Genomic DNA, 10,692 nt, shown 5'->3' with positions numbered 1-10,692 from the left:
CCAGCTGATGCAAAGAATAGAATTTATATCTACACAGAAGAAAGCCCTGTCTAGACTCTGCCCCGGTACGAGTTGTGTCGAGCTATTCATTAGTTTGTTTGATGAAAAAAGACTAAATGTAGTTGCAATAAATGCATTAAGAATCCATACAACTGCAGTAGCGGAGGACTATTATTCTGCTGCGTGATACTGCGAAGGCACGATTTGATCTTCGGCTGACCAATCAGCAGAAAGGGGCGTTTAATTCCCACCCACGTGTAGAAATCGAATATTCAAGCTGTTTATTCATTTTTCCACCAAAGAACGAAAAACGAAAATGTAAGCTGAATTCTGGTTTTTCGTGTTTTGGAAAAAAACGAAAATACGAAAAAGGAGCCGTTTTCTCATTTTTCTACTTTCAATATTAAATCAAAAAACGAATGATCGAATGATACACGGATTTGAAATGTATAATAATTTCGAATTTCAATATGTAAAATAATGTACACTTTTGAAACAAAGTTTCGCATTTTAAATGTAAAAATATAAATTCAAAATGTAGTTTTACATGTTAAATTCAAAACATTAATTTTTAAATGTAAAATGTAAAGTTCTAAATTTAAAATATTGTGTCACTGCCATTTTTGAATTTACAAATCAAAACCCCTCAACCAACTTATATACTTTTTTCTACCTTATTTATAAAATACAGAGTTCTGGCATGAAACTCTAGATGGCGCAGTCCGATAGGTCTAACTCAATCTGACCTAATGACATCATTATCACATGGCACAGCTGATTGGTTCTCTTCTGTATCGGTAGCCAATGAGCTCACTGTTCAGCATTCAAATATATGACTAGTGCTTGCCGAAGCAGTTGCAGCTTGCTTCAGAAACCCTCCAACTTCCCCAGCTCCACCTGTATAGATCTGCTATGAGGTGATTCATGTACACTATATGGGGGTTATTTCAAGTATGTTATATTTGCAGCAGCAATATTTCTTACATGCTCACAGCAGCATGTTGTGGATGTATTGGCAGTAGCAAGTCTCTGTAAGTGCTCTGCCAAAGCAGCGTAGCAGATCTATTCCGCCAAGACCAAATACATTAACATTGTCATGTACATTACCATGCCAATCCCTCCGAGAGTTGTCATGACAGAAATATATATAACATTGATGTAAGTGATCACCCGGATTTAGACCAACCGATTTTGTATTTAAATAAAGCGTTCACAGGCAAATTTGCTTCATGTATTTCCCCAGCGTCTAAATCAGGCACATATAAATGTCAGAAAACACGATTCCTGGCTGCAATCCAATATATCATGGACCACTAGATATTTGGTAAGTTGTAAGGAACATTATATCGAGTCCAGCAACCTTTAGATTAAACTGATTATTGTTTGTTTTACTCGCATTTGCGCAGTTTCCCTAATAAATCCATTCAAGCAGCAGGCTCTTTGGTAAAATCTTTTTCAAGATGCCCCATGAAGGCCATAGTGAAGCATCTAGTACTGCCAATGGCTCAAGGAAATCTGAGCACTGAATCTGGTGACACTGAATGTGATGTCTAATTCTTAGTGCACAGGGCATTGTATAGCAGTCCAGCTTGGGGATCATCACAATGGGTTTGGTCCAGGGACTCTTCTATCACCTCCGTTCCTGTATCTTTTTATCCTCTGGCACACTGTAGAGTCGCTCTATATGAGACATGAATCATGCTGTATGATATTAGTTCTTCTGGGAAGTACATCTGAAAAATGCCTCTTTCAACTGCTCTTTCTTAGTCAACATAAGCAGGTTTACTCGTAATGGCTCTGTCAGTGTCTTCGCTGCCAGGGTTGCCAACTGTGGGTTTAGTTACAGCCACCTCCTCATGAGCTTCATATGATATAGCACCAGCTCTCTTGGTTTTCCACTGAATAACAGCTCAAATTGTGTAAATTCAGTTCGGGTCTGTGTTATGACACACACAAAGATCCACAGTATCCTGTGTACAGCATCCTATTACACTTCTAAGTTTGTCTTAGTTTTTGTTCAATTTAAATTCTATGATTCATGACAATAAATTTGTTTGTGGAAATGAATACTTTGCCTGCCTTATGCTGCATTGTACACACCAGTCGTAACCACCTGCAGCAGCTCTTTCCTGACACATAACGCAGCATGAGGTCTAAGGATGGAAATCTTAATGAATTTTCGAATGAATGTTTCTTAATGGATCCTTTAAAGGAGTCGTGACATGAGGAATCCAAATTTTCTTGATTTTTTGACATGGAAACTTACAAACTTGAGATTTAGAATTCACAAATCTCTCACTGCAGAAAAAGAAAGCAAGCAGCCAAAACAACTAATTGTCTTCTTTCTCCACAGCGTGACATCACATTTGCATCTTACCACCTCCACAACAACACCTCCACACTAACTTTGCCATATCACTTCCATAGCCTGCAGATGCTATGCTGTTCGTGGATGTGGAAAAGTGTTACGTCAAAAGTGCCAATAGTAGACCCATATTCACTCACACTACTTACGATAACAGGACAAATGGTTAAGGGAAGACTTTTAAGGAAAGTCCTTCATTGAGGTGATGTTTTTGGAAAATGTAGTGGTATAGAGAGGGTCTCTGCATCTCTGCAGAGCTTTCCGAAGAACCCCAGTGTTTGTCATCTTGGATAACAGTCTCAGGGGAAAAGTTTCACTTTATTTCTGTCGCAGAGGCCCCCGTGCTCCATGAGCTTGCCGAGTCCCTTGAGTCGGCTGTTCCTCGGCCTGTGTCCATGTGTCTGCCACATCTCTCCAGGTTATGCTTCTATGTCTATTTCACCAGACTTGTGAGATCTGTCCATGCTCCATGTCCTGTCACTTCCTCATGGTCCTGTTCTGTTTCACGCCTCCTGCTCCACGGCTCTTGGTGCTCTTCCACAGCCTTGCAGTTATTCTATGGGCTGTGTCCGCCACTGCTCCAAGGCCCAGCAACAGGGTCGACTGGGTCCACCGCAATTCCAATTTCATCATTTACATTTACATTTAGTAATTTAGCAGATGCTTTTATCCAAAGCGACTTACAAATGAGGACAATGAAAGCAATCAAAATCAACAAAAGAGCAATGATATGAAAGTTTTTTTTATTATATAATAAAAAAAGAAAACAGATAGAATAGAAAAAGAATAGAACAAGCTGGTGTTAGAGGCCTTTTTTCATCAGTCATTGCTCCAGTCTTCAGTGTCACATGATTCTTCAGAAATCATTCTAATATGCTTAGAATGTATAATATGCATAAAAAAAATTATAATTTTTTTTGTAGAAAGAAAGAAAGAAAAAAATTGAACGGTTATGTGTATTGTTATATAAATATTGTTTTCAACAACTGTTTTCAGCATTACTAATAAATCAGCATATTAGAATGATTTCTGAAGGATCGTGTGACACTGAATGATGCTGAAAATTTAGGGGGGGGTTTTAACTTACAAATCTTACTGATCCCAAACTTTTGAATGGCATGATGGCATGATTAGATGTTGGTGAGATTTGTTGTCAATTATTTTATTTTTTGTTGTTGTTGTTCTTAGTGTGTAAGCACTTTTAGGTTTCCATACGTGTCTTTTGTAATTATTGCAATAGTCCAGTGAGTATTTGTTCAAACTAAGAGTCCTATAACCATAATTAAAGTAAGTCAGGAAAAGACAGAAGCAACTGTCTAGAATAGTGACAACATATCTAGAACAACTGAACAACATCTCACACGTGGAACTGTGCTGTTATACAGAATATCAGCCCAGCTATAACAGCTGTAGTTGGATATTTATTCAGTACAACAGCACTTGTTTGACATCACTTAAATATATGCATGCTTGTGCGAAAGTTCAGGAAAAGCTCATCAGCACTCAAGGCATCTTTGCTGCTATGTGTTATTGAGGTTTGGTGTTAATGTGTGTGTGTGGGGGCTCGGGGCACCACTGCATTAGTGTGGCTGGGTGTTAGTGGGCGAGAGTGTGTGTGGGTGCTGCGAACTGGCAGGTACAACAATGTGCTGTGTGGGCGAAAGAGAGAACGCTTTGAAAATGGAGTGAAGGGGTGAAATGAGGCAGTGAATGTGGAGGAGGATCAAAGAAACCACATTAATTAATAGAAAAGAGAAAACATGCAGCAACTATTTCCAACACCCCTAATGAAAGTAAAGGGTTTATTTGTGATGCCCTCTGTGTGTTCACCAAAGATTCAGCTCTGTTACCAATCAACACAGGAAAATGTGCTTCATTATCAGTTTAATGGTTTCAATTCAACGCACATTTAATTTTTTGCTTGATCATGCAGCACTCTTATAATAGAATGCCCTTTTTGTTACATTACTTTACTTAATAGATCAGGTCTGTTGTGAATATTGGTGTCCAAACCTTGCTATCATCCAATATTAGCGCATTTTAATTTTCAAAATGACACCTCACTGTATAGGTCTTTGGGAATTTAACCCCGCGGCGCGGGACCCGACCAGATTTTTTGCGCCGCGGGATTAAATTCCCGAATAAAACGCGGTAGCGGTCGGTAACTCTGGTGTAATTGGAACGGGAGCGGGCGGTCTAACAATATCCTGTTCCCGACGTCCATTTAGAACAGCATATCTGCGCTTTATTCTTAATGACCACCGGTACAGCCTGCACTCAGGACTGTTATGCACGCGCGCTTTTACCGTCACGCGTTTTATTTGCGGGGTATGTATTTTAAAATAAAATATTAAACTAATTTTGTGTCTTAAGATAATTCATATAAATTCAAGTCAAAGTCAATAAATTCAAGATCTTGACAAGACGAATAAAATAACATACAATTTTGTGCAGAATACACTTTTATTTGACAGCCTCTTTCTTTCAGTAGCGGAAATTTAAATGTGAGATTCTGGAAACAAGATCTAAATTTAGCGGGAACGGTCGGGTCGGGAAGAAAATTATTCTAAGCGGACAGCGGGTGAACAAAGAGTGAATATATAGCGGGAGCGGGTGGGTGCGGAATATAACCTTGCGGGAGCGGGACTAAAAAAACAGTCCCGCACAGACCTGCTTCGAACTCTGTCCATCTGAGCTCCAGAACCAGCAAATTCATTCGGTTGGAAAAATCTCAACAGTGATGTACTAGCAAGACAACAAGAATATACATTTCCACCTTGTTTTCCAGTAAAAAAGATGTACTTGTTTACGCAAAACTGTTTACTTTCTTTATGTTTGTGGTAGTCATCTTCAACTAAATAGGGAATTACTCTTAATGTGGTAAGTAGACTCGTTAAAATGCATGTGGACTTCTTTTAATAGATTTGTTTAACTGCTCGTGAAAAGTATTTGACATTGTAAACATCTAGCTGAGCTACTGATCAACAAAACACAGAATGCAGACTGAATAAAGCCAGCATGCAAAGAGCAAAGCATTCAGCAGGAGCTAAAATACAAGCTTAATCAACACAGAGGAACAGATTTTTTTTACCTGCTGATATGAAGACTGCTTGTCCATGATAACCACAGCAGACGAGCACACAGAGAGAGTGAGGAGAAAAACATTCACACTCTCTCTCTCTCTCTCTCTCTCTCTCTCTCTCTCTCTCTCTCTCTCTCCAGCATATTATGTAAGGGATCATGTAGAATCCGCAAGTCATAACCACACAAAATAAACCCGACGGGGTGATCAGGTTGCCTACGCCAAGCAGAGTCATTTATTACGCAGCTCATCAAATAAATTATTAAACGGACAAGGAATATTTAAGTTTAACTTTTATTTTTTATATTTTTTTACATTGCCACCCGGATACATTGTTTTACGTTCAAATCAAAGCACAGACAATGTAGAAAACGTATCCGCATGGCGCAGCTGACATAGAACAGCATACGCTGTTTACGTTCAGTGGATACTCTCCAAAATGGTGCTAGGGTGAGGAGGAGATGAATTGTTGAGTAAAGTCGTTATTTTTTTTTCTTTTGCACACTAAAAGTATTCTCGTAGCTTTGTAATATTAGGGTTGAACCCCTGATGTCACATGGATTATTTTACTGATCTCCTTGCTATGTTTCTGGACCTTGATCGTGGCAGTTCCCTTGCTGTCTATGGGAGGGTCAGAGAGCTCTCAGATTCCATCAAAAATATCTTAATGTGTTCCGAAGATGAGCGAGTCTTATGGGTTTGAAACGACACGAGTGAGTAATTAATGACAGAATTTTTGGGTGAACTAACCCTTTAAGCGCTTCATCATCTGTGCTACTGAAGCCATCGATTGCTGGCCGTCTTTTGTAATGTGGTCCAGTCCAATCATACGTTGGTGGGCGGAGTTAGTGCAAATAGCCTCTGCCAACAAATAGACACTGCATTATTAAAAATATTTGTCCACAGCTGACCAATAGGAGTCAATCCAGTGAGCCATGTAACAGATTTATATAATGTTCCATCTTATACTTTGCCTCTGTAGAGTTTGTAGAGTTAGTTATGAGGTCTTGTAAAGCGTCGTGATGTGTGTGGGTTGGTGGGTGGGTAGAAATGGGCTGGGGACACATAAACACATCACACAAAAACATCCACACATACATCCTCATGTGTTAAGGGAATATAATGTGCTTCAGGACACTGATCTTCTGTTCCAGTGTGGAAATGCATGGGGAAAACAGCAGAAATCACAAGACATCGTGAACTGCTTTCAACGAACAGCTCACATCAAAATAAAAATCCATCCATGGTGCTCTAAATCTAAAGTATCCAAATCCCATTGAAATGCACCGGGGGAAAAAATGCTATTGTTTGACTTCAGAAGAATAGAAAGAATAATATAAGCAGTGTGGTCTACTTTGATGATACTTCGATGGTGCTTAGGTGCCCTTTTTGAGGCTTTAAAGTCTCAGTTGTCAGTCATTTAACTGCATAATATTATTAATCAAAATGTCTTCTTTTGTGTTCCTTGGAGCAAAGTCATACTGGTTTGGATAAAACTCTTAGCAGCAGTCACATGAATTATGATGTATTGTTTACACTGGGCTGTGAAATCAGGAGGCAGACAATGAACACTGAACAGGAGTTTATCTTTTACTAAGAAACATGCAGCCTGACCAACAATGTCAGGACTACAACTAATGCTACAAGAAAAACATTGTGACTCGCTTTATATCCAAGAGCTTTGTAAACAGTCTTGCAAATATTGCATACCTATGTTCATATTACATATGAATCAAAGACCTACTCCTCTGTCTTTCTTTTGGAATTTTGGTTTGCACTGAGCTGCCTCAATTGCTTGTAGTGCATGTGCATTGTTATGCATGTACTGTTGTATGAATTTTAGTTGGAGTGAGCTTAGTAGTGAAATAAACTAAATCTGGAGTGTTTTTAAATTGCACAACAGTGAAAAAACTACAAGCTTCAGAAACTGTGTGTCCACTTCAGTAAAGACAAGTATTTCTTCCCTTTACCTTTCGTTTTTTTATGCAAAATACATAATAAGCTGTAGTAAAATTATAGGCTACTTAAATGATTCTGAGGAAACTTTTTTTGGTGCTTTGTGGATTGCAATAGATTTCAATAGATGCATTTAAAGCTTTAAATGTATTTTTATTGATCTAATAGTTTTATGGTCATAAAGTTATTTGGCTTAGAAGGTTATTATTTCATGTTTCATTTATATATTAAATGTCCTTTTTCAAATGAAGCAGTAATTCCTATCATCTGACTTTCCTCTGGCAGTGCATTGTTGCTAAGCAACTAAATGGAAATGTACAGTAGAAATAGGACAGTTTGAGACTATAACACAGACAGGAAAAGCGCACATACTGCGGGTGATGAATATGCCAGTTAAAACCGAAGAAATTCTATTTACTCGCTGCATCATTACCAAGCACGCTCAATGTTTCGCTCCTTTTAAAACTCTTCATATTTCATACAGTATGAGAAGGATGCTTCAGGAAATGATGTCACCACTTTACAAAAATCTCCAAATGCAAACAACCGCGTTTATAAAGACCTGGCCTCTCCTCTGTAACCCATGTGTCATCGCGGTTAGTTGTCATGCCAACAAGTAATGAAATGCGAACGGCTTTGACCACTGCAGTTTTGTCCTGCGTTTTATATAATAGCACTCATGAGACTGATAAGTATCTTATCAGTGCGGCAGATTCCTGAGTGGCATAATGGTACTCAGAATAAATTAATTAATTAATTAGCAGTCCTCATTCTTCGGCGATGAGATGATTTGTGACAGCAGTGAATTGGTTATGGCTTTGCAGTTATTAAACAGTCCCTGACTGTTTAATCGCTGGTTAATGAGGTCTATACAGGTTATGGCTGCAGGGTTGCCAGGTTTTCAGAACAAAACCTGCCCAATTGCTACTCAAAACTAGCCCAATCACATTGTGCTCCAAAGGGGTAAAATAGCTACATGTTTTTTGGCGGGGTTCCCCCTGGTACAATTCGTATTCCATGGGCTAAATATCACGTTATTGGGGTCGCTTTAACCCAGGGGTGGCAAACTCAGTTCCTGGAGGGCCGGATCCCTGCAAAGTTTAGCTTCTACCCTAATTAAACACACCTGATCTAGCTAATCACGTCCTTCAGGCTAATTTGGAAACTACATGGTTTGTGTGTTAGAGCAGGGTTGGAACTGAACTTTGCAGGGCTGAGTTTGACACCCCTGCTTTAACCCATAGACATGAAAAACAACCCGCAGCAACAGTGTTAAAGTAACCTAATTCTGCGGGGGAAACGCAGACTTGGCAACACTGGCTGGCTAATCAAGCTCTGTCCTGTTTCAGGAGGGTTCGAATATCCATCCCTCTCACTGAAGATCAGTGTTGGGGAAAGTTACTTTTAAAAGTAATGCATTACAATATTGCGCTACTCCCACAAAAAAAAAGTAACTAATTTAGTTACTTTTTATGAAAAGTAATGTGTTGCATTATCTTTGTGTTACTTTTTCTCATCTGGGTGGAGCTTGCTGGTTTGTTTAGTTTGGCTAAAGGAGAGTGGGACTGTGGGCGGTGCTCGGGGTGGTGAATGAAGGCGGTGACTGTGTAGTTCTGACGTCAACTTTTTACGGAAGTCATAACGGTTTGTGAAAAATCACAGCTACTTTAAGCAGGCTGTGTGAATTTTTACTGTGGACTGACTGTTTTGAAACTTATATGGTAGTTACATAGCACCTAGACCTCAGTTATCATGAAAAAAGCCAGGAAATGTCAGTTTTGACAATATGGGATTTTTAATATAAAAAACAAAGTTCTATTTTGGCAGTGTAAAACAACTTTTACATCAAAAGCAAATTGAATAAGCTTGAGGGAAATAAGAATAAATCTGTACAGTAGAGGGCACAGCTTAAATAAACTTTTCAGCTGTCACAAGTTCTTCTCATTCACAAAAAAACACAATTGTTATGTTTATCTGAAGTCAGTTTTGCTTGTTAGTATGGTTGAATTGGATCATCGAAGGTCAGCAGCAAAGACGTTGGTTGATAAAATGGGATTAAATACACAAAGGACATCTGTGTTATTTAACATGTTTAATTATTGCACGTTTTTGTCATTCTGAGATTGCATTTCACTGTTTTTACTGATTTTGAGGAATACTGAATCTGTTTTTGGGCAGTGAGATGAGTAAATGCATGTTGGCATTTAGTCTAGAACTACAGTAACATGTTCACACAGCGCACACAATGCTCTGCACTTTACTCCTGATTTCTCTCAGCATGAGGACAGGAGAGCTGTAAGTCAATGCATGAGAAACAAACTAACTGTTACTTTTTAGAAAAATAACTCAGACCTTTCTTGTGAATTTAAAAGTAATGCATTACTAGTTACTTGAAAAGTACTCTGATTATGTAACTCGTTAGAGTTAGATAATGGTGGCAAAAGTAGACTTCTTTAAACTTGAAACATGATAGTCAATATTTAGGAAGAGGGGCCTTCTGGTGGTGAGGCTGAGCTAAAGGCTCAGGTGTGACAAAATTTTGTGAATATGTTGTGTATGGGCTTCTGGGCCTATCTTTTGGACATTAACCCTTACCAAAAAGTAGTATACTTCAAGTTTATTTTAGCAAGTATACTTAAGTAAAGTTCAAGTATATTTTAAAGTATACTTTATGTAGTAAGTACACAAATATCAGTGTACTAGTAGTATACTAAAGATTGAGAAGGAATGGAAGAGGCCGTTTTTTCCTCACGCATCCATCGATTCCAGCATACGAGTTATGCCAACATCGAGGCGATGCGCAAAAGCGGTTATGAGAAGATGCCCCTATAGAGAGACGCTGGCCAGCTATCTGTCTATGGGTGAGACGGCCTCTAAGACTCTCCTCCTTGACATCTCGCTCGGATGCCAGGGCATACACAGCTGCAGCAGGTCGGGCTGTCGCTTCATTGCACGCGATGTTGATGCTCCAAGCATATCAGGCTGACCTGCTGAAAGATCGGGATAGCGGCCTTCACGAAGTCCAGGTCTGAGCCCGAACAACCCAGGGGTCCTAGCCCGTCTCAGTTTTGAGGAACAGAGACTGGCTCAGAAGGCAAGTGTCGTGGCTCGCGCTCCTCCCCCGCCCGCGGGTAGGGGTAGGAAGAATCGCTGGTCAAAGGAAGGTAAGTAAAAGACCTAAGGGATGTGATCCAGACAGGGCGTCAGTGCTTTTGTCCGGATCAGAGTGATACCTCAGTATCTACTCATTTCCTTCGGGGGTCTTACATCTGCCCTTATCTTCACCTTC

At 39.4% G+C, this 10,692-nt stretch overlaps 1 protein-coding gene across 1 annotated transcript in view; it reads right to left on the bottom strand.

Annotated features, from left to right (window-relative positions):
- The window catches only part of ccdc136a (coiled-coil domain containing 136a), a 33,848-nt gene extending 28,308 nt beyond the window's left edge, over positions 1–5,540 (bottom strand). The window contains exon 1 of the mRNA XM_016244135.1: positions 5,457–5,540. The gene's annotated coding sequence lies outside the window, so the exon portion shown is untranslated. The remainder of the gene's footprint in view (positions 1–5,456) is intronic.
- Between the last annotated feature and the right edge of the window lie 5,152 nt (positions 5,541–10,692).

The sequence above is a fragment of the Sinocyclocheilus grahami genome, unplaced genomic scaffold, assembly GCF_001515645.1.
Source record: "Sinocyclocheilus grahami isolate Dianchi unplaced genomic scaffold, SAMN03320097.WGS_v1.1 scaffold709.1, whole genome shotgun sequence".
Taxonomy (NCBI): domain Eukaryota; kingdom Metazoa; phylum Chordata; class Actinopteri; order Cypriniformes; family Cyprinidae; genus Sinocyclocheilus; species Sinocyclocheilus grahami.
The sequence above is the reverse complement of the archived record's forward strand: the minus strand, read 5'-3'. Positions and strand labels throughout refer to the sequence as shown.